The 23,145-nt window shown below is 37.5% G+C and overlaps 1 protein-coding gene across 1 annotated transcript in view; it reads right to left on the bottom strand.

Annotated features, from left to right (window-relative positions):
* The window catches only part of epha6 (eph receptor A6), a 184,092-nt gene that overhangs the window by 73,052 nt on the left and 87,895 nt on the right, over positions 1-23,145 (bottom strand). The window lies entirely within an intron of this gene.

Genomic DNA, 23,145 nt, shown 5'->3' with positions numbered 1-23,145 from the left:
AAGGAGAACCCAAATATCTGGGGTTGTAAAGCGAGTGGATCTTTATTAGTGTAGACAGAACATCTGCATAGTTTAGCATGAGATTAAGTAAATATTTGGTCAAATGAGAAAGCATTTGTGCAGCAACTGTATTGATTCTGTAGCAGTAGCTCATATGTTTACTTTATAAAATCACAGGCCTTTTTTATTAGGTGTATCCGTTCAATTGCATTTTGTGACTTGAACTTGGTATAAATTAACAGTACTTTGCAAATGTTTTAGGCAGATAAGAAAAAAAGCTGTAAACTACAAATGCTTTCAAGAATAGTTTATTTTCATCCATTAACTAAATACAGTGAATTAACAGAAGAGATTTATTGACTGATATTTGGTGTGATTACCATTTGTCTTCAACACAGCAGCGATTGTTCTAGGTACACTTGCACACATTTTGTGAAGGAGCTTGTTCCAAACATCTTGTAGAATTAACCACCTATTCTCTGTTGATGTAGGCTTCCTCAAATCGTTCTGACTTCTCATGTAATCCCAGACACACTCAATGTTGTTGGGATCGGGGCTCTGTGGGGGCCATGCCATAACTTCCAGGACTTCTTTACGATGGAGATAGTTCTTGATGTCCTTTGCTGCAGTCAATCCACAAACCCTTGTGGGGCTTGACTTGACTGGGGTTGCTGTCCTGTTTCATTTCAGCCCTCTCTAGCCATTGATTTGGTCATATAGCCACATCAGCTATCTGTCAGTGGTATATCCCATGAATGTTTTTTTTTCTCTCACGATGTATTCCTTGTCTTCCAGTTTCTATTGTCTGAAACATTCACTGTGCATTTCATCCCTTGGAGCCATCTTCCTAATATATTCTTGGAGCTTGGATGTTTCATCTTCAGTGGTGGCTGTGATGCTCACTAGGCCTCTGCCTCCTTTGCGCTTCGTGTATAGCCTGTGGATACTGGATTTGGGGTGGAATCCACCATGTGTGGTGAGTAGCTTTTGTCTTAACATCAGTGGTCTGGATTTCCTCCTTTGGCCAACTTATTACCTCAGCAGGGTATCTGATTACTGGCAAGGCATAGCTGTTGATTGCCCGGACCTCGTTTTTGCCATTGAGCTGACTTCTCAGAACTTGCCTTACTCGTTGCAGTTATTTGGCTGTTTCTGCTTTCCTTATGACCTCTTTGTGGTTGCTTGTGGTATTCCAAGATACTTATAGCTCTCTTCGACATCTGCTATTCTCCCTTCTGGGAGTGCAATCCCCTCTGTGTGAGTTACTTTCTCTCACTGTCACCATCAGGCCACATTTCTCCAGCCCGAATGACATTCCGATGTTCCTGCTATAAATCCTGATGGAGTGGATGTTGAGAAACCTGCTGTTGGTGCGCCTTTAAAAACGGCAGCACACCAACTGCAGGTTGCTTAAGTGCGAGCCACTAGAATTGACAAAGACTCCAGAATAGGTGTCGAAACATTCCCGGAAAGAATTGAGGAAAAGCCCAGTTGGCTCCGATTTGAACCTGTTTGTTGTTACTATTTAGGTGTTGAAACACATTTTTTAATGAATCTTACTGATAAATGTCAGGTTGGAGATTGACTTGTAATTCTGCAGATGTGATTAATCCAGATTGCTCTTTTTTTAATCAATGGTTTAATAACTGCTGTTTTTAAAGCTTGTGGGAAAACACCTGATGAGAGGGATGAATTTACTATTTGATCAGGTGCAATGACTGAATTTTTAAGGAAGGTAGAATATCAAGGCAGCAGGAGAAGGATCTTAACTGATTCAGAATTTCTTCTAAGCTTTTATAGTTGAATAGTTGAAATCTAGTCATTTTCTCCACATTTGTTATATTTGAGTATAACATTGGTACTGTATTTGGTGTGGATGTGCACACCAAATACATTTATATTTTCTCTTCAAAGAAGTTGACAAATTTCTTAATTAAAGAATTTAATTGAAAAAACAAATAATAATAAAAAAACTAAACCTAAGCATGGCTTAACCGTTGGCTGAATGTTTGTATGAAAAAACCCTTTACTAAAATCAAAAGAAAAATCTATGTAAAATTTTATGCTCCATAGGACAAAATCACATTTAGCAGAAGTTGGATTTCAGTTAAATTATATAATGGGTAAAACACAAACTTAACACAACTCAAAATATCCGTTTTCAATATACGATGTAAACATAATGTCGAACATTTGTTTTGTCCTAATACAGAATTTGAAAAAAACATAAGTAGTTGTGTCAAAACAGGTCAGTATTTTGCTTAACTTTCTCTGCACCATCTAAACATCATGTTCTATAAGGCATCAGTGACTGCAAAAATTCGTGCAGGCATAAAACAACGGCAATCAAAGGCCCCTCCATTGGGAGTGAACTAAAATATGCTTTGAAACTTTGTTTCTCATTGGCTGATAAACCAAAAAAAGTTATTTATAATTTAGATGTGTTGTAACTAGGTAGAACAAAAGATTAGCTAAAAATCAAGCAGTGCTTAAAACATTATGCACATTCTGGGATTTGAGTGGGTTAGGTGTTGCTCTCTCACAGATAGCATCCATCCATCTCCATGTGTGATGTTGTAGGGGAAGAGCAAAGGCTGTAATGATTACTGAAGTGTGCTCCATCTAGCAGCTATTTCAGGTATCATGACTGTGTTCTCATCTCTATTACTTTCTAAAAAATGCTGTTGTGAAGTGAAACTGCAGCTCTGGGGTTTGCTCCAGGTCATTCCTAGCTCCGTTATTGATTGTAGTGCATACATGGTTCTGTTCTTTCTTTGGTGGTACCAGAACATCTTTAACTTTTCCTTAATTACTCTAAGTCTCATCAATCTCTGCACTCAGATTTTTTCACTGTGTTTTACATGCAGTGTCTTGCAAAGGTATTCATATCCCTTCAACTAATTTTGTGACATTACAACTGCAAATTTATTTCATATGGGACACTATGTGAAAAAACAAAAACTCAAGGTAGCTGTGAAATAAAAGTTAAATGATACATGGTCTTCATTTTTTTTTTAAATAAAACAAAAGTGTGACAACTGTTGTGTGTATGAGTGTTCAGACCCCCGAGTCTTAATACTTTGAAGAAACACATTTTGCTCCAATCACAGCTGTAGGTCTTTTGGAGTATGTCTCTACAAGCTTAGAGATGACATTTTTTTTCCAAATCTCTGCAAGTTTTTCAAATCTTCAGTGAATTTAGGCCTGGACTTTGTCTGGACCAATTATAAGACTGCAAGTCTTAAAGGACTATACAATATATTAGATTGAAAAAAAAAACTCCTAATGCAATTCTCATTTGTTATACTTCATATTTTGTATTACTCATATCACATATATTCATATTTTAAAATCTCTTTTAAATGTTATACCTTTTCTGCCTTTTAACGTGCACAGTTTGCAACATTTGTAGGACGGTGGTGTAAATAGAAAACAGAGCAAGGATCATGTATCATGTGCAACTAAACTTGAGCTGGGAGCAACATTCATTCTGGCCCTGGGCTGATTTTCTTTTCTTCTGACACACACACACACACACACACACACACACACACACACACACACACACACACACACACACACACACACACACACACACACACACACACACACACACACACACACACACACACCGAGGTCAGCAGGACAAGCTGGTTTGAGCTCCGCATGAATCTTTCACTTCCTGCTGTCAATGACAACATGGGTGGGTAGACACTTTGCATGACTGAATGCAGATCACTCTCTGTGCTTCTTCCCATCTTCTAAAATCCATCAATTCAAAACTTCACTCAAATTATTTTTCCTATTAGATGAAACTTTAATGATTCCCTTGGGGAAACTGACTTAATGGTATGCAGTCATAAACGCCACAGGGTGCCAAAAAAAGAAACAGTGTTTATGTGGCTTATTGCGAAATTGTCTCCGCTCACTTATTCAAGCTTTGTGCTAAGGTTAGTCTAATTTTTATGGAGCAGCGAGTTTATAGAGCAGCAAGTTTCTGGAGTTTGGCAACCGCTCGTCTTTTCCAGCTGTACGCTGTGGGAAAATGAGCGTAAACACAGTGTTTTTGACAGGGAGTCGTTGGCTCTATACTTGGCGACTCGCCGTTTTTGTTTTTTTCTCGAGAGGCGTCAATTTACTGCATTGGTCAATCACAAGCCCTTAATATTTGCTATATCCAAATCTTCTGACCCCTTGGTCTCAATGCCAGCAAAGACACCTTTCCGCTGTTTCTGGGTTTACGTCCAATATTCAGCCCGTTACGACTGACATTCCACACGTGGCCAACAAGTCCAACTTGGTGGATGACTGTCACACACGCTCCTGCTAAGCCCTGTGGCTCCTGTTTTGTGGTGGCAGCGTGTTTTCGACTCCATACATTTCCTTCTAACTTTGTTTGGCCAGGCCTACGCAAAACAGTTGGGGAATAGGCTGCGGTGTGCTTCCCATACCATAGTGCAAAGGTTCACAGGCACACTAAAGCTTGTTACATACTCCAAAGAACAAAGAGTTTTTTTGTCGTCGTCGGGGTGGCAAGAACAGGAAAATGTTAATTTTGGCTCTGTCTATTCATACTGAACGAGACACTCAGCTGCAGAAGTCCACCCCACGTCATGTCAGACTTGTCGGAAGGACGAGCGAGGGGGGCACAGAGAGGCGAGAGCATTGTGAGCTGAAAGTTGAGAAACAGAGACAATAGTTCATGGAGTGCTCTGCCGCTATTTGTACAGATTGCAAACATTGTTGACATGCGGCGCTACTAGGGCTGGACTGCCCCGTTTGATTAATTTATGGACTAAATGCTGCAAGTGAGCAGAATTGGCATGTTTGACCGCTTAAACGATCAGAGTTGAACTGCAGGACTGCAGTTCGACAGATGTGAGACATTTTCGCTTCTCCAACCTAAACACTCATATCTAATCCTGTCTGATCACAGTAATGTAGTCGGACACCCCTTGAGAAGAAAGTTCTGCCCAGACGTGGTGTCAAGAACATGCAAGGAGACCCTCCAATAAAAGGCTGCGAGAACAAAATTATGTGATACGCTGCGGGAGTAAGAACAAATCTCGTTTCTCGTGGGGTATGTAGCAGCCTTTAGGTACCTATTGAGCTTCATTCCTCTTTTTGATAAAGTTCATGTGAATGTGGTGGGTCCCCTGCCTCTTTAACAAGGTTTCACACATCTCTCTTGACCATACCACCCAGTGGCCACAAAATGGTCATACTTTCTTCAAAATCGCAGAATTTTCGCAACGCGGGTGAAGCGTCTTGCACAAGGACACAACGACTGAGACAGTCAGATAACTACATCCTACTATTGATGAAATAATAACTAGTTTAATATATTATCACATTGTTAATACCACTTTTCTTTGATTATTCAAACCTGTATGAACCTGTTTAAAGACATGTTTGAAGGAAAAATCTGTGATGACAGCAATGGGTTTGTTATAGCTTTGCCGCAATTGTGTCATAGCACTACTCAAGGAAAGGCTCAAAGTAAATATATGGAATAAAGAGTTAACAGAAAAATGATGTTCGGCTGAATTTTAAATGTTTTCTACTAAGGCTAGAGTGCCTCTAAATGAAATATAGCCCAATTAAAGACATTTATGGAGCATATTTTCCGTCTATAATGACAAACATTTTAGGAGAAATTGTATTACCAGACCTCAGTTTGATAACATTGATCTATCTGCTTTCACAGAGTGTCTTTAAGGAAGAATGTTCACAAAATATTGTATTCACTGTGCAGAGGGTTTTATTTGACTTATGACAAGTGACCAAGCAGAGCTTGATTGCCTTTCTCAAGGACACTTTGACAGGAAAACCTTCTGTTAACAGGACTGCAGAGTCTGTTGGGATTTACTGGCACTGAGGTTTGTGTACCATCCATCTGTGATGCTGCTAAACTCACTCACACACAAGCACACACACACATAAATGGTGGTGAATAACCAAATAGATGAACATTTAAAGCCCACACACACATACAACAACTAATAGATGTGCCTTCTACGTGACACTTGGAGAAAAACATCAAGACGTTCGGCCATCAGGGGGCTCAATCAATAATGTATAAGGTCTCGGAATGGCATTAACACACAGGGGAAGAAATTCCTGCACAGAAGCACAGGTCTAAGGGTCACGTTTCTGAAGTTTCCTTTAAAACTAAGAAATAAGTAAGATGAAAATCATGTAAAGCTTTGGCGACTTCCTTTGGAAGTTCTTTCAATGCTTTTTTTTCATCTTTGACATTTACCAAGGGACATACTTTCAAACAGCTCTGGACTACTTTACTTGCTCCACACTCTTTAGGTAATTAATTTTTCTGCCTTATTAATATTTAAACACAGAAACATCCCATTGGACTCAATAGTTAAAACTTTAAACTCCATTAAACTATTCACAAAACAGGAATTCATGTAGAAAATGAAGTCAATAAAAACCTGAGTCATTGTGATCCAATAACCTTTTCACATTATTGCATATTTGTGATAGGATTTAACTGTGCATGAAGATATGCCATGTTAATGAAATGTGGCTTTATACAGCTAATATTTTAGCATATATAGTTGTGTTTTTAAGTTATTTATTGTTTAATAAATGACTCTCGGTCTGTTATGTATTATCCAGTGAAAATTAGCCCAAACAGCTGATACTAGGACAATAGTTGAAAGAGTGACATAAGCACTGGCGTTCTTTTAACAGCAAACTTTGCACACATATGGAATAAATTAGTGACAACTTCTCTTCAAGTACAAGAATTTATTAACATAAATAAAATGAACCTGCAGAGAACATCTCATATAATGTTGCTTACCTGAATTAACCACATATTTCAATCAACAAATCCTCTACAAGGCCAATGAAACTTTAACTAAAAAGCATTAAGATAAAAAAGAAATGAATGAACAAACAATAGCTCAAAAGGACAAAATAAAATAGTTGAAAACCATCACAAGAGTGTTTCTGTGAATCCTGGTTCACTGTAGGTCTAAGTTAGAGAACCAAAGTTCATCTCAAAGGATGTGGAATGAGATCAAATTAGTTTAACCAATTTAGAAAGACCTCTGGTCTGTGTTCAATCCATTCACAATACAAACCTGAGTTAGGCCAAACATTTTTTAAGGAAATAAAATTTTAAAGAAAGATTTGCTAAGTGAATAAACTTAGCAAATCTTTAGGACACTTGATTTATTAATGGAATTATTTCTCCAGGAAATAATAAGACTCAAATCGGTAACTTAGAAACATAGAGGGCGCTGTAGCGGACGATCGACTGGAAATCCGCTACGGAGACACAAGACGGAGCTGCTTTTGTACCCCACAGCGGGAGAGCTCCAAGCCTCCAAGCCCACTCCGCATGGCTTTATCCACCAGGCTGTCGGGAAGCTGAACTCTGACCACTACCTTCCCGGTTTGGTCCCTGCCCCGGGATTTTAAGCCTACTCCTAGTTAAATTTGATAGATCTGTTTTAACTCTTTCTTTGCTTCATTAAATTTATTTCAGAGAAAGAAATGACATTTCAGTGTACCTGTATGTCTTGCATATATGTTCAGTTGACAGATAAAGAGAATAAAGAGGAAGAAAAAGAAATATGCTGTGATCCTACTTATCAACAAGTCATATCAAGACTAAAGCTGAGCTGACACTTTGGCAATCTGATCTACATGAAAACAATATTTAACCAAAACAACACATTTGTTTATTTAAAAATAGAGTTGCATTAGATATATGTTGACAATCAAATGATCCTCCTATCATGTCAGAATAACACGGTGGGTCTCTCAACCAAGGGAACCTGTTCCTGAGTGTTATTGGAGATTGAGTTAAAATATTGAGAAAATGTAGCGTGTTATTTTACAGCACAGTGAAGCTACCAAGTGTATTATATGGCATTGATTTTGTCAACTTTAATGAAGTATCAGACTGTGACTGAGTACTGGCCTACTTCTTTGCTGGTGGCAAGTTTAAGAGCAGTTTAAAGAGAAGACTGGGTAAGCAGAAGTAAAAGAAATTGTAAAAGTTTAATTAAAACAAACTACATCATTGGCAGCATGCACTCCGCAACCAGTCAAACAATACAGCAGAAGCAACAAAAAAACAACAACAGTTGCACTTTAAACTCAAACTATTATTGTAAAACACATACCAGTAAAAGGGATGGACAAAAACAGAGTTGGGGGCATAATTACCAAGGAAATGGTGGCAGATTAGTTTTTAAAGTTAAATGTAGTTAATATGCAAAGTTGATGGTTTTAATTTGTCAACATATTGGTGGGGTATTTATCTCAGATCATGATCCAGGATGCATTTGTTCCCTTATTGTCTGTTTATAGGCACCATATATCACAGGCTTTCAGTGGTAATCACCAATGATGCAGCAATCCTAACCCATTAGGGTCATGACTCCTCAGCACCACCAGTTCTACACAGCTGTTGTCACAAATGGCTTTGTGTTTGCGTGTGTCTAAATGTGTGCGTTTGTGTGTATCTGTCTTACTCAGCGTTATCACTTCATTACAGGTGCGGGGTTTTTCCACACAGCTCTGTTGTGCGCTTGTTATGCATTTGTGTGCATGTGTGTGTTTCTGCATACAGAGCTGCTTGAACAACTGCAAGCACAGCACTCCACTGCTCTAACACATACAGCGATCTCGCTTGACAAGTGCACTCAATCATGTTAATTTTTATACGAATGCAGCATTATTCAACCAGCTTAAAAGAAACTGAGTTTATCTCCTTGACCTTTTGTGAAAGGTTGAGAGTTTTTTGTTTTTTTTCCCGGGGTTTAACTTAACATATCTAATCTTGTGAAAAGAATCATGTAACATGTTTTATCCCGTTTACTTGTGTCAAAACCAGAATTGAGCAATTTCTTTTTTTTTTTTCAGTGCAGCAGTTGAACTGACTACAGCTACTGAACTGACAACTACAGTATTTTCAATGCTACAACATTAATGTGAAAAAATACCAAGGAGTGTGAAAATTCACTCTAATGCTTTGCCATATGTTGTGATAATGGCTCGCTGAGCTAAATAAATATTCCAGCCAAGGTTAAAAACGGTGTTTGAGCTTAATATGTTTACACAGCTTGCATGATTTCAAATTTATAATACAGGGGTGAAAAATATATTTTATCACCTTTTAGGCAAAATGTTGTCAGCCAAATGTTTTTCTTTGCAATTTGTAGAAAATTGTATTAATCTTATCAAACAATCAATGAGCATAATGAGATTCCCAAGTAATGTAAATTCAGACATTTAGGTTTAAATCTTTACAATAAATATTTTGTCATGGTACACCCTCAAATTTCAATGTGTTTTTTTTTTACTTCAATTGATCAATTGACAAACACAAAGGTCCAAGGTCTTAACATTTTTTGCAAATCAAAATCTGTGCATTTCTATTGGCTTGCCTTTATTCTGACTCCTATAAACAAAATCCAGTGCAACCAGCTGCCTTCAGAAGGTAATTAACTGGAAAAACAGAGTCCACCTGTGTGCAATTTTATTTAATTATTAATAGAAAGCACACTACTTTCAAGTTTTGTATAGACTCTTTCCATTTTCCAGATGATGGACTAAACAGTGCTTCACAAAGCTGTTCAAAGCAGAAGGCAGCTGGATGAACTGGATTTTATTTAGATTCAAAGGGGACTGAACACACTTTTGAGAAACAGTGTATAATTTTTCCTCCTCTTCACCATTATATGGCACTTTGTGTTAGTCTATCACATAGAATCCCAATATATTACATATGGTTTGTTGTTGCAGGATGAAAAAAATATGATGTAGTTCAAGGGGTATGAACACTTTTGCAGGGCATTGTATGTCACTCCATGTTTGTCTTTACAGGCAACAACACTTCTGAATTATAGCAGGGGAAAAAACAATCATGCTTTCAGCTGAAGTACCCAATACAGCAGAAGATTCTGTAACTCTGAAAGTGCCTTGGGAAAAAGGCACTGCTAAAGCAGTAAAAGTCTTCATGTTTGTAGTGACAGCAAGGTGTCATCTCACAGCTCAGTGTTGCTGTTCACGTGTCTCAAATAGCTGCAAAGCAGTCAAAGTGTCTGCAGTGACCTATACCGAGTTTCAGAACCAGAGTAAGTCTGGGCAAGAAAACACAATTTATCATCCATCCTGTATCAAGTATTTTGTTGGACCCACGGCTTTTGCTTCATATGAAAGACTTGCAATGTCAACTTCAAAAACATTTGAAATACTCCTTTATATCTGAATTTATTGTGTGAGTTACACAATAGTGTCTTTGCAATTCAATTCTATTTTCTTTATATAGCGCCAATTCATAACACGTCACCTCAAGGCACTTTACAAAGTCAAATTCATTCAAATCATAGAGATTGGTCAAAAACGTTCTTATTTAAGGAAATCTTCCTATCTTTGCACAGGGTAACACTTTCTGCATCAGGTAACAACCGACTAGTTTAAGATTTGTTTTGCTACCCCTCACAATTTAATGGATTATCAGGGTTCAATTCTGACTGATTGACTCCTGATTGTAATGGATCCCGTGAGAAAAAGAAAACATACTGAGGTGACAAAGCTTTTATCAGAATGATGAAAAACTACACACTTCGAGGCCAAGGAGTTTAAGGATGTGGCTGCTTTTTAACAATGGTAACATTTAATAAAATGAAAGGGTCGTGTACACACTTAAGCACCACTGTTTCTTTCTACAATTTAACCTTTCCCCAGTAATTTTCATCTTTGCCTTATTAAAACGTTAAGTTCTCGCATCCTTGAAGTTACTTGAACACTAGAAGGCAAGAATGTTTAAAAGAATATATGATGAAAAGGAAAAAAAAAGAAAACCTTTTGAATGGAGCTAAAGACAGATTGGGGTTGTATCTGGTGTGGGTGGGAACTAACCCAAAGAGAAACAACTGCATTATGTACACACTGAATAAAATTTATTAAAATACTAACAACTATGTACAACTTCTACCAAAGCACTTACAGTCATCGAAGAATGTTTTTCTTTATAAACTGTATGAAAGCATGGATAGTCATATTCAATAAATTACAAAATTATTCAAATCTTTATTAATTCCTTTAACTAAATTCCCTAAGGGAAACACATAATATCAATTAACACAGACTTGGTGTTTTAAAACTTTGATTTCTCTTTTGATTTCTTCTCCACCTCAAGCTAATGAAAACAACGCATTTAAGATTGGAATATTGCTTCAGCCCAAAGTTTTTTCATGCAGAAATGGGGGCTTAATGAAAAGTATGCTTAAGATCGGCTTAAAGGTTGTTTTTTTCCTCCAAAAGGTTCTTTTAATCTCACAAACAAGCCTCTTCGAAATGTATATTCTAATTTACTTATTATGACTGTAAATCAGTTGCTTAAAGTTACTCATCTGCTTAAAAAGATGGGAAAAGCTTAGTGATCAAAGTGGAAATATGGAGATTGGAATTAGTCTCAAGTTTAAGTCATCTTGGGAAGATTTTGCCAAGCACAAATCGTCTTTTGGGTTTTCTTGGTTAATTGTACCATTAGGTATCTTACGCCCTGGCTTCACCACTCCTGATACATTTTAGACAGTTACTTCCAAAATTGTTTTAATTATGGTTTTGTATTTGGTGGATCTGTCAACATTACCAACATAATTCTATATAACAAGTCTGTGTGGCCAAATTGGCAACTTTGTTGCTATATTTAGAGAATATTCAAACCTCTGTAGTGAATATTTTCAAGAAAGCAATATGTAAAAACCTGAGAAACTGAGAAATATTCTGATGAATATTAAGGCTAGGGATGGGTACCGAATTGGTTACATTTATTGGTACCGACCAAATCCCGTTGATACAACTGAGTACAGATTCACATAAAATCAAATGCTACAATGTTTTGGTACCTTTGTGACACTGAGGGAGTGGAAAAGTGGGCCAGTTTCCATGCCGGACTTGAACACCACATTAAACACACAAGAGCATAATGACATCAGTAGCCGCTGGTCCAGTACAAAAAAAGCAAGCGTGGTTGATGGAAAGTGCTCAAAAGTATTTGCTCCACTTTTCAAAATGCGTAGCAGATCGCACATTTGTGACGGGAAGTGCAAGGTCTGTGGTGGAAATACTTCTAATCTGAGCAAGCACCGGGTCGCCGATTCCCAGGTACCAGGTATCGGTACCGTATCGGTTAAAATGTGAAAGGTACCCACCCCTAATTAAGACTTTTAGAGACTCTTGAATTTTGATATAAAAGCATGTTTGTACGTTTAGATTGTTAATGTAGGCAGAAACTTTAAGCAGGCTCCAAATAAATAAATAAACAAGCAAACAAAAAAAGTCTAAAGAAACTGTCAGAGTCTATCTTTTAATTGATTTCTGCAGATCATAATTCCCAGGAAAGGGAGGAGGGCAAAAAATGTAATCTTAAAAAAAGATTTTGGCTCCATTTCTGTCTGTCTGACATTATTCCTCTCTCCGACAGTGCTCCGTACAATTAAATGCACAGTCAGTTATGCAAACTAGAGGATGATGCCATTTATCGACTTCCAGTGACAGCTACAGCAAGAAAAAGAAAAAGCAGAATATGTTTAGAAGTTACATCCGGTTTTAAAAATCCTCCATCATCCACTCTGAACTTGTGTGCTGTTTAAGAGCTGACTAATGCTTTAAAACTTCAAGTAAGAGCACGGTGTTGCAACATTTCTTAATATAGAAATTATGCACGCAGTCCAAAAAGAGGTGGATTTGATAACAAATGAAAAAAGATAGATCTGACTCACCTACAAATGACAGCTAGATTAGGATAATGTATTCCTGTTGTAAAGAGACAAGTGTCACCTTGTCTTCCAAGATTTATATCATTTCAGAAATGTGTCAACTCACATTTTTTATTTTAGTGCATGACTCATCTTTAATGCGGCCAACATCTATAAAAACAGACCGTGTTGGGCAAATCCTAACTGCATTTGCCCAACAGGGTATGTCCACAATAGAGAAGCTTGATAAGTGCAATAATTGTTACAACTCAGGAAAGTTTAACTTGCTTTTTGACAATATTAAGCCGGAATAAAAAGAAGATTAACATTTTTTTATGGATGGTAAATGGACTGAATTTATATAGCGCTTTTCCCGTCATGTTGACCACCCAAAGCGCTGTACACTATAGCAAAATTCACCCAGTCGCTCTCACTAACGCACACACGTTTATACACCGAGACACAGCTTGATAGGCAACTTGGGGTTAAACGCCTTGCTCAGGGGCACATGGACATGTGGCAAGGGTAAGCTGGAATCGAACACACAACCTTCTGATTGCCAGACGGCTACTCAATCCATCAAGTCACAGTCACCTATAGGAGTGTTTGCATGTGGGTGCACTAGGTTGGGAACATGTGAATGCAATTGTGTACCTGGTTTTCTGTCTTTTTGTGAGGTTGGGTTTTGGACTGCCCCCTCTCCTGGGATATCTCAGGTCTCCACTAAATGTGGAGCCCATAACCCCCCCCCCCCCCCCCCCGGGTTGGGGGGCACCTACTAGGTGTGTGTTGGTCCCTCCTAGGTGTCCCTCTGACCTTTGCTCTTGGGGTCCCTTCGGGCATCTGGGGTTCTGGTTCCCCTGGCGTCTGCCTCGGTGCTCTGGGGGGCTGGTCTTTGGCTCCTCACAACCACTATTGAGCATTTTTCTTATGGATAAACCTTACGTACAGAAGGGCACTCTCACAAACACCCACAGGTGCTTGGATTCAGGTACTTACAGACTCACTTCCATACAGAAAACTCTTATTATCTTTAGCTGTTATTTCATTGATTTCGTATTAAATAATACTGTATATTCTTAAGTAATGGTATCAAGGCATTGGTTGTTTGTACCTGTAATACTTTAGCCATTGGTTTTGCTGTTCTTTTTATATCTCTCTTTGTAGGCGAGAAAATGTTATATTGCCCTCTATCTTTTCTCTCCTCTTTTTATTTCACCTTTTGTTCCTTTTAGCACTTTGTCTCATCTGTTTCTCTTCTTTTTTCTTCTTCTACCTTCCCGTTTCAGTGTCCATTGAACATCAAATAGTCCCAGCATAAAATCGAATAAAGCTTCTTGCATATATAAATCAAGCGGCACACTATGGTGAAAGCAGTGAGGTTCCCTTGTGAAAGTAAAATATGTTGGGCTCTCTTTGGCAATAAGACAACAATTCTTAATGCTACAATGCCAGACAGGACACACACACACACAACGAATTTAACCTTTTTACTTCTTTTTTAAGGGTGGCATTATTATACAACAAACAATGGAAACTAATTATACGAACAGGAATTAATTACACAGGTTTGAATTTAAATTTATTGAAAAATGTATCTTACCCATAAAGGTCCAAATAAACCAGACCGAAGGTTCTGCCCATAGGATCACAATGCAGTCCACTGAACTGGACTTTATGGAAAAGTGGCAAGAAAAAACACCATTCCTTAGTTTTAAAATTACAAAAGCATGTTTTATGCCAAAAGGCATGTGGGCAACACCCCAAATGTATGGTGGAAGGTGCTCTGGTCAGATCGGACAAAAATTAAACTGTTTGACCACCAAGCGAAACACCATGTCCGGCACAAACCCAACACATCCCATTACCAAAACTGAAACATGGGGTTGCAGCGTTGTGCTGTGGGAATGTTTTTAAGCAGCAGGGGCTGGGAAATCAAGGAGGCTCCAAGTCAAGGGAAAGATGAATGGCGCTAAACACAGGGATATTCTTGAGCAAAAGCTGTCAGGTCTACCTGTGGTTTGAGAGGTTCACCTTCCAGCAGGATAATGACCTGACGCATACTACTAAGGCAACACTTGAGTGGTTTAAGGGAAAATGTTTCGATGTGTTGGAACGGTCTGATCAAAGTTGACCACCTAGCTATCCTCAGTCTTCACAGTCTGTACATCTTAACCAGCTGCACATGCAGACTTCAGGTAAAAATTACCATCATGAAATCATCATTTCAACAGATGCAATTCCAGGCACAACACTCATTTCATCTGAATGAATGAAGATCAATTATCAAGCTCAAATATCTAAAATATATAGGAATAAAGGGGTAAAGGTATCTGTGTGATCAATGCACATGTCTGAATATGAAATAAACAGGACAATCCAATAATAACAAAATTGGTATTTAGAAAGCACAAAGACTTTCTGGCCCAGAAGCAATATTTTTGTGCCAGCAAAATCCCTTTCCTTGGTCTTCCTTCGTATGTTTCATCCCAAAGATCCACCACCAATCAGAGGGCCGAGCTCTGCTTCCACACTGATTAGGCTCTTGCAGTGAGGCTGGAAAATAGGGACATTGAAAGCTGGATATTGGGCTGTTTCTTCTACACACACCTTCAAGAGGGTTGTAAAATTCATAGGAAACGCTTATGTAAGATCAGTAAGTTTCAAGATTACAAATTGAACTAATTCATTTGACTCATTTATATTTTTTTGTTATTATAATATCCTAGAATTTTTGAATTTTATTTATGGGTTAATTTATATTTTTAATGTCAGGATATGAGAACGTAGCAACAAAAGAAAATGTTGCACATTCCAACAGTAAAACAAGACTTTTTACCCATTCCTCACTTTATTTAATGTAAAAAAAAATACATGTGGATTGAAAACACAGATTGTATGCACAGCAGTTTACTAAAGTGCAGAAAACAACACAGCATCAGGAACTGGCAACACTAAGGGTGAACATGCGAACCATGGAAACAGGTAGGGGAAAACAACAAAAAAAGAATATGTCAGGTTGTCATTTAATTTGAACAAACTGGAAACAGCTGTGACAAAACACAAGCAGTCATTTTTTTTAAACAATTTTTAAAGTATTAAAATGTTTCTTTGCGTAATGAAATCTGTAAAGCAATATGATCTAAATACCAGAAATACCACAGGTGTCAACTTTTTTTTTTTTAAATCACAATATAAACAAATGATAATGATAAAAGTGGAATATGTATGTAATCCTGAAATTAAATTCCAGACAAAAGTAGGGTGATAAACTGCCAACTGCTTTGTTAAACTTGTTATTTTAAACATTGTGCACTGATTCAGTATTTACTACACCTAGCAGCCATTTATTGATTACAGTGAGCATGTTTTAGTATTTCTGGTACCCTGTCTGAAGATACTTATGGATCGAAGAGATGCTGGAGCTCATATCAAGGTTAGGTTAGTAGAAAATATCTGTACTTTAGATGCCACTTTTAGCTCGTCAGACGGCAAAGCTGTACTTTGTTCTCTGTGGAGTCAAATTAAAGAGGGAAGAATCAAAGTGACCACTCTGGTCGCTGCAAAACAATAAATTTTAGCTCATCGCTGACTACATGTTATGAATTCTTTTCGTTTTGCTATTTGTGAAAGGTCTCTGTCGGTCAGTGATGAGGGGTAGTCAGACCTATCAGCTGCTTGTTAACGTCATTCCACCGGCACAGCTGACAGCAGCTGCAAGGGCCAAAAGACATAGAGGGTTAGGTCCTCGAAGCAAACTGTCATGCTTTTCTACCTTTTTCATCATGGCTTCACAGGCCACCACCATAAATAGACCACTGTGAGTAAATCGCAGCTATAATTGCAGCTCAGACACTTTTTTGGGTGCACTCAACCCACAAAGGTTACTTTTTAAACTCTCAAATGCCCAAAAACACGTTATACAACATACTTTACATTTAAAATACAAGTAGATTTGCACTTAGTATAATATTACCAGCTATCACAAATTCTCCTTTCAATGGTTTTATGTAATTCTATGTTTCAGCAGGTAAAACCGGTCATTTTAAGGATCAGGATGCTTTTAAGGTCATAATACAAGTACATGATGAAATTATGCCATTATTTCTTCTTATTATTTTGATCATAAAGAGAATAGGACAATAAGACTGTTTTATCCAAACATTACAGAAACACTGATCTTTGGAATTTAATCTTTTATTTTCAGTGACTTTTTGCTTTCCTTTCCACTTCAGCTGCCTGAATAGATTCTATGATTCAGCCAGAATGAATCCTTAATTTGGCCATTAAGGTAGCTACAAAATAATATACTGGTTTCATAAAATAATTAATGTGTTTGTTACCTTTCTGGCTGTTGTTGTGTTGTTCTGTCTATATGAAAACCATCTGTAGCTGCATTGGACAGAACAAAAGATTGCGAAGGTTAATCCTTTTATTTAGTTAAAATGGTTCAGGAGTCATTGTACAGTTCAATACTGAGTGTATATTATATTCAGGATCGTCAATATAACACTGCTTTTATTTAGTGGGATGGTATTCAGTTTAAAATGCTTTGAAAGTGCAAAATAATGTTTTGTGAACAATCTGTGAAAAACTGGTGAGAAAAGCTTTTAAAGACTTTACCTTTATTTTCACACTTCAGATATAAATTTGCTGGTGGTAAGTCAGATAGACTTACTTGTCTTATGGATTAGTAAATTATGCCAGTTTTTCTTTACTTTTAGCTCATCACGACAAAAAATTTGTTAAAAATATTATAACAGACTTTTTGCTCTGAATGCTTTTGTAAGGTATTAGATTATCCATTTGAATTTCTTTCAATATTCACCTAAAAACAATATTTACAGTTTCTTATTTTTGTAAATATGATTAACACAATTCAAACTTATGATGTAATTAATTTTATTTAAAAATTCTGACACTGGATTGATTTTGGACAATCAGTAAGACTGGTTTAAAGTGTGCAACATTTTTTGTAATACCTTTTTTATTTCCTTGCAGGTACTATGAACCTAAGATATTTATTCTATTACTCCAGTTCATCTGACAATGCATTTCTTAAATGGCATGGGTTTAACATGTCAACTATTTTCTAATGCTGCTAATTCCTTTAAAATACTTAATCATACATAATCTGCTTTTAGGATACCAATACTAAACAACACATTGGTTACTTTGTCTCATACTTTTAGCAAACACTGTATAATCACGGTGTCAGGACTCAGCAGGCAGCGCTGTGCTGTTTTGTGGCAGCTCTGCCTGTGACTGGAGTTTGACAGGTGGGCGTGGTACACACCTGCGGCTTGTTCGGCAGCATGCGGCTGCGCTATAAAAACAGTGCTCAGGCAGCTGGAGGACACCAGAGTGTTAACCTTGTGAGGTACGCCTCAGTTGGCCACTGTCTTTGACAGCCCTCTCGTTACCTGCTGTCTCTCTTAGGTTGCCTCATGCTTTGGATCCCACTCCAAGCGTTCTCTCGTGTTCTGACGTCCCAAGCCAAGTGTCCATGTTCCCTGCGCTCTAGATCTCATCCCAAGCGTTCTCTCAAGCTCAGATGTCTCAAGTCAAATCTCCTGGCTCTCGCTGCTCAGGACCCCGTTCCAGGCACCTCCTCGAGCTCCCTTGGTGTTACCAAGTCGGGCTGAAGACCTCACTGGATCACCCCTGGTTCCTCCAGCTGCCTACGGATCACTTCTCCCGCCGTCATAGAAAAAGTGACCAAAGTCACCAATAAAAACAGGTTCCCGCTGAAGCACCAAAGCCAGGATGCTTCGACCTCCTCCTAAGCTAGTTGTTGTTATACCAACCTTAGTGGTGTTGAGTTTGAGGACCATGCACTATCATAGTGCTCCTCCAAGCCAAAACATTTTGTTATATTCACCAGGTCCATACCTTTTCCTCCAATGAAATCGGGAGCTGGGGTGTAAGTCCACCGCTATCTAATTTATGTCATATTGATGTGCCTCAGTGTTAAAAAGTGAGCCACTAGAGCCGTGAAAACCCCCCCAAAAAAACAGTCCCTTAAAATAGCCTCACCCAGTAAATCAGCTTTTGACAAGTAGCTGATCCTTTTTAACAATCAAAGTTTCCCAAATTATATCAAGTGTTTGATGAATTCATAGACAATAGCAGAAGAAATATGCAACTTTTTTTTTTAATTAGAGCTGCACAAAATATCTAATTGCAGTCATCATCACATTGCCAGGGCTATATTCCACATATTTCTAGTACTGTGCAGCCCTATTTTTAATCAAGTGCCTTATTTTTGTTTAACACTAGACAGATTGTACAATTCAACATATTTTCTACATTTTAAATCCTATTGTCCCTTCCTTTATTCTGCAAAGTCAATATTTTATCTCTACAGTACATAAAATATGACCAACTTGTATTCAGCAATTATCAGAAAACAGCTCATTACCATCCAGGGAGCAGCGGGGAGACGCTCAGAATGCTGAAAACTATAATCTAGAAAACATATTTCCCCAAAGACCAGGACGAAATAACATGATAAATAAAAACAATTTTGAGATGCTGAGTAAGGATCATTGATGTCTGCGATATTCAAAATCACAGTTTCACACCTGAGAGATAACCTGATTATGTTTGTTGACCAAAAAATTGTATTTCAGGTTGAAATGTTGTAATATCGGCATTCATAACAAGAGCACAGATGTGTAATCTGATAAAGGTTATTCAAAAAATTTACCAGAATGGTCTTTCCACTTTAACATGAAGGTGTCTTAGTGTTGCCCCTATATTGTAACAAACAAGGGGTGTAAAACTTTTTTAAAAAGCTGATATACTCAGACATTTTTAAACCTCACTTGGGATGTTTATCTAGAGTATTAATTCCTTTTTATTAATCCTATATAAAATCTACTTAAATTATTATATCAGATGCCTCATAGGAGTGCTGTCTCGAAAAGCTAATTTTCATGTAATGTGTTAACTTTCAATTTATACAAAAATGTAATTACACCTTTAAGTGTTAACCATTATAACACAGACACATGGCATAATATTCACAGCAACAATATTCACAGGATCAAGCATTTTAATTAACATTTCAAGCAAATATCAGATCAATTGTTTGTGTTGGTATCACCTACTATGACTTTAAGCCATATCAGCATGCTTTGTCTCCTCCAATCAACACTTTTTTCAGATTTTCTTTTTTTTACCCTTTCTTTTTTTATTTCACTCATTATAATAAAATTTGACATGTAACTACAGCAATGAATAGATTCAGTATTGCATATAAGTTCAGCAAAGTTACAAAAAGTTTGAAGCAAGAATTATTGCTACATACAGACACAGAAGTGCTGTATGCGGCCAACATCATGCTGAAGCTTCATCCAATTTCAAGGTTTCCATTGTGGTTTTAGAAGTGAATTAATAACTGACCTTGGACAAAGCTAATCACCATGGCCTGATGAAAAGTTCAGAAACATTAAGATTTACCTAAAGTAGCTAAAATACAAAAGAAATCAGTTGCATTTATTTTAAATAAAATATTAGACTTCACGCTAATTTTGGAAGTTACAGTTTTAAAAATAAAAAGTCTCCCACTTTTCAGCCCACTGCAAAAGCTAAAATTTTGAGTTCATTTAAATCCAGAAAAACAAAACAAAAAATTACTAAAAACACTTGTTTAGAATCTCCTTTGATCGGTATATCTAGACTGGTAACTGAAACATCAATCTTTTCAGTCTGTAGTCCAACTTTTCTTCATTATGTCCATGCAATGCGATGTTTGTGTTTTCTCTTCTTATGTATTCATGTAAAGCACGCTGAATTGTCTTGTTGCTGAAATGTGAAATACAAATAAACTTGCCTAGCCTTCCACAGGATAAATGCGTCCTAACATTTTCAACGTGGGATTATGCTTCTGCAATTAAAGGTGAAATTATTTTAAATAGCATTTATGGTTTTTCCACAATATTGCATCCCCAGCAGTGTTCAGGCTTATAGCTTATAAGTAAGTTTATTATTTATATAGCACATTTACAACAACTTCAGCTGACCAAAGTGCTCCATAACAAAATAAAATGGCGTGAAAGAAAACAAGCAAGCAGTGGACAGCTGAGACAGGAGGCATAGTTGCTGAAAAGTGATGCTGTTTTGCTTGGAATACAACACTTGGGCATCAATGCATAATTTAATGTCCACCTCAAAGAAGACTATAGAGAGAGAAAAATCTCCAGATACAAGATGAGTCCAAAATGTGAAGATTTAGATGATGAGGAGGAGAAAGACAGAAGAGTTGTTGTGAGAGAGCGGCAGCTTTGAGACTGAACAAACCAGCACCCTGCGGAGGGACTTAAAAATGCTCTGTGGTGAGCCCAGTCTGCTTGTATCTCAGCACAGTCGGGGGAAGACTGTTTGTTACAAAATCTGCCAGCATACAGGTAGATGTTGCAATGTCTGCTCTGGGTCTGACCAGCATTGTTAGTATGATGCACACCGGTGTGAATAAGCACTCCCATTTCTCCGAACAACTGTCACAAAAACAGAAGCCAGGCCAGAATTTTGCAAGTCTAATTTTTTTTCCCCCCACGTGATCAGACCATGTTTTGATGTAGCTGTAAAACCGCTAAAACTCCAAGTCTGTTCGTAGTTGGTTTTCTTACATGTAGTTTGAGCCTTAGAAAATCCTTTTAAACTGGTGAAAAAATAAAATGCTCCTTTCCAGGAACAGATGAAAAGGTTGCCACTACAGCTAATTAATGGTAAAAGAAAGTTGTTTCTTAAGCGATAAACTTTATGCTCATAAGCAACACCTGTGGCCACTCCAGTGGTAAATGGTCACCCTGTTCAAACTCATCTTTTCTAGCCAAGTGTCCTGATGCAAATCATTAATCCAGGTAGAAAAATCAAAAACTGAAGAAGTCTCTTGAAGAGGAGACAATATGTTTTAGAAAAGAACATGTCCAGAGGACTTAAATCAATAAAAAATAATAATTTTGTAGCCAATGTTTGCACTACATTGTCTCCCTAAGCCTTATGTTGTGGCTTTCTGGGGCAAAAATATGTTTCCACTGAATAAACAGTTTTTTATAAGGTGAGGAGAAACCCATTCTTCCCAACTGTGTTTACTTCTCCCGAACCCTTCTCAGTGTCTCCGATAGTTGACCACATCTATCAAAAGGTATTTTAAGTCAGGAAAAATATAATAATAGTAACACTCTAATAGTAGCACTAATAATAACACTCTCGGACAAAAACTGGTTCATCTCAAAGACAGGACACCCAAACCACAGCTGGAAAGCGTTGTATATGTGCTCAGACTCCTACATTGGAGAAACTAAACAACAGCTACATAAACGCATGGCCCAGCACAGGAGGGCCAGCAGCTTAGGGCAACATTCAGCAGTCCACTCTCCCTCAAGAACAAAGGACACCGTTTTGATGACAATGATGTCCAGATTTTGGACAGGGAGAACAGACGGCTTTTCTCTTTTGAACAAGATGTCTTCTTTCACCCCTCTGTCAAACCATCACTAAACAGAGGGGGAGTATTGCGTTTCTGAGTCCCCATTCTTTACAGCTCAGTCCGCCAACACATATACTCTACTTTATAAAAGTTTTTATAATTGCAGGATGTGATTACTGTTAAAACATTCTACAGTTATTTGCAAACTAGCATGAAAAAACTACATTACATAAGGAAACATGGCCCAGACATTTTCTTTTAAAAAACCAGAGTCAAAGAAAAATAATTAAATGCGTTATATCCTTTGCTATAGACGGGAAAACATTTCAATTTGTGTGTGCGTTTTCTTTTTTTTTTTTACCAAAACTATCTATTTAAATAAACTTTTAAATATTGTGTTCAGAGTTTGGTTTCTATTCAAAATGAAACATAAAAAATATGCAGAAAAATGTGAAGGACATGTTAAATAACAGCTGCAAATCTTACCATTGATGTTATACATTTGTAGAAAGTTTTATTTCTGACTACACAACACCACTAAGGGGTCAAAACGTTCAGAGAACTTTGGGAGATTTGTTAAATACCACCGGAAGATGTAGAACATAGGACACACTTTTTTAGTTCAGTATCACATATAAAGCCGTGTTTGACAGGAAGGAATAAAAAGAAGGCCAAACATTATGATTAAATAATAGGTCTTAAAACTTCAGTCTTGCTGCAATAAAGCACTGCTTTGCAGCAGCCTTAACTCTGTGAAATATGATGGGTTATAATGTTAGTACTTGTCAGTACAGTATGATGAACACACAAGTCAAACACAAAGCAGCGCTTAATGGGGAAGAATCGAGGAGAGCAGAGAGAGAGAGAGAAGAGAAACTGAGGAAGATAAAGGCACATCAGTGGAAGGAATACTCTGATAAATCAGTGAGGAGAACGAGAGCTGTCGAATAAATTTTTCCCGTCCTA

The sequence above is a fragment of the Fundulus heteroclitus genome, chromosome 7, assembly GCF_011125445.2.
Source record: "Fundulus heteroclitus isolate FHET01 chromosome 7, MU-UCD_Fhet_4.1, whole genome shotgun sequence".
Taxonomy (NCBI): domain Eukaryota; kingdom Metazoa; phylum Chordata; class Actinopteri; order Cyprinodontiformes; family Fundulidae; genus Fundulus; species Fundulus heteroclitus.
The sequence above is the reverse complement of the archived record's forward strand: the minus strand, read 5'-3'. Positions and strand labels throughout refer to the sequence as shown.